The following is a 1,480-nucleotide window of genomic DNA, read 5'->3' on the forward strand; positions in this document are numbered from 1 at the left end:
GCAGAAATCGCAGGAAGAGGCACTAAGGATTTTAGCATCTGGGGCAGGGAAGGGCAGAGAGGGGGAAAACACTGTTTGCTATCATCGAAAACTAGTTGAGCACTCAGAAACTGCCGTACACAACACCTTCTACTTCCAGAATTAGCAATTCAGGAGACATTTGATGTCATCTGGGTCACCAAGGTCAGTGTTTGACATTGGAAACCACCCTAACTTGAGCTTTAATTCACAGCCATCCTGAGTGAACCACCTCTGCATTCATCTCACCGTTAGAAGGAAGTTCACACCGTGATACCTCTGGCACCAAGGGCCGGGCACCAGAGAAACCTGTTCCATCGCAAGGACAGAGACTGCATCCATGACACGAGCAGCTTCCCCCAGAAAGACAAAGAAATGCTCCTTGCTGCTGCTGGAGAGGGCTGTGCTGCATCTCCAGGTGCCACTGCCGTCTTTGGTTTGTCACCGCGCTTTGCATCCGCACGCACTTTGAAGTGCACAGCCTTGCAAGAAAGAACAGAGAGCAAAGAACTCTGCCTTGCCTTTCCTGTTGGAAACGCAGAGCTGAGCCGTAAAACCCTTGGGCTCTGAGCACACACCTCTTCTCCTGCGAGCTTCATTCATTCCTTTGCAACGCTGTTCAAACCTCTCCTCCATTTCCCCCTTCGGTCTCTGGGCTCTTTAATGACTGTGCCGTAATCGGGACCTACAGAACAAATCTTTGAGTTAAGAGCTTTTGTTAGACAAGCACTCTGTCGAGCAAAATTCACCATTTGGAAAACTTTAAAGAAGAGACTTCTTGAAAGCCCTGAATACGTGTGACATGTCAGAAGATGCTGAACTAAACCCGCTGCCTTCTCAAAAATGGAAGGGCTCTTTAGAACTGGCTGGAAGGGGAAACAAAGACGCAGGGAGCTCAGAAGTACAAGTAGGGTCGAGAACAGACAGCCGGCAGGATTCATTTCCCTTTGCCCCGGAAAATCACAACCAAGAAGTCCGAGGAAGTCGCCACCATTAGAAAGAAAGACGCCTCTATGCCTGTCAGAGCTGCAACACGCCTACATAGCGAAGCCTGCTCAACAGCAAACTGCGTTGGCCTTTGCTCTGACATCTTTGAATAAAACTAGGGCCCACAAACACTGAGAAGTACAAACACGGAGAAATTCTACATGCACACAGAGAAAACGGCATTATAGGTCAACACCAGTTTACCTCCTCCGCACCAACAGGCTCTGTAATGCTGAAACGTCTGTCAGTGGCAAGTCTGTGAGGAACGGCCCTCGAGAACACGCCAAGTCACACAAGGTCTCCTCCTCCTGCTCCTCCAGGCGCCGTATTTCTTCCTCTGGCAGACACAGAGCTCGGCTGCGGCTGCTGCAGGCAGCGCTTCCAGTGTCTGCCCAGCCTAAAGTCACCAGAAAACGTTAGCTGGTGCCTGGTACTCAAATACAAGCAGAAGTGCCGATGGAAAATCACCGCCAAA

The 1,480-nt window shown here is 50.2% G+C and overlaps 1 long non-coding RNA gene across 1 annotated transcript; it reads right to left on the bottom strand.

Annotated features, from left to right (window-relative positions):
• Window positions 1-32: 32 nt before the first annotated feature.
• Window positions 33-1,474, bottom strand: LOC110390778. Its single transcript, XR_002433848.1, has 3 exons — window positions 1,210-1,474; window positions 597-703; window positions 33-500 (listed from the first exon to the last, which is right to left on the bottom strand). It is a non-coding gene; the product is annotated as an uncharacterized LOC110390778 (long non-coding RNA).
• Window positions 1,475-1,480: the final 6 nt, after the last annotated feature.

This window comes from Numida meleagris, unplaced genomic scaffold (genome assembly GCF_002078875.1).
Source record: "Numida meleagris isolate 19003 breed g44 Domestic line unplaced genomic scaffold, NumMel1.0 unplaced_Scaffold1952, whole genome shotgun sequence".
Taxonomy (NCBI): domain Eukaryota; kingdom Metazoa; phylum Chordata; class Aves; order Galliformes; family Numididae; genus Numida; species Numida meleagris.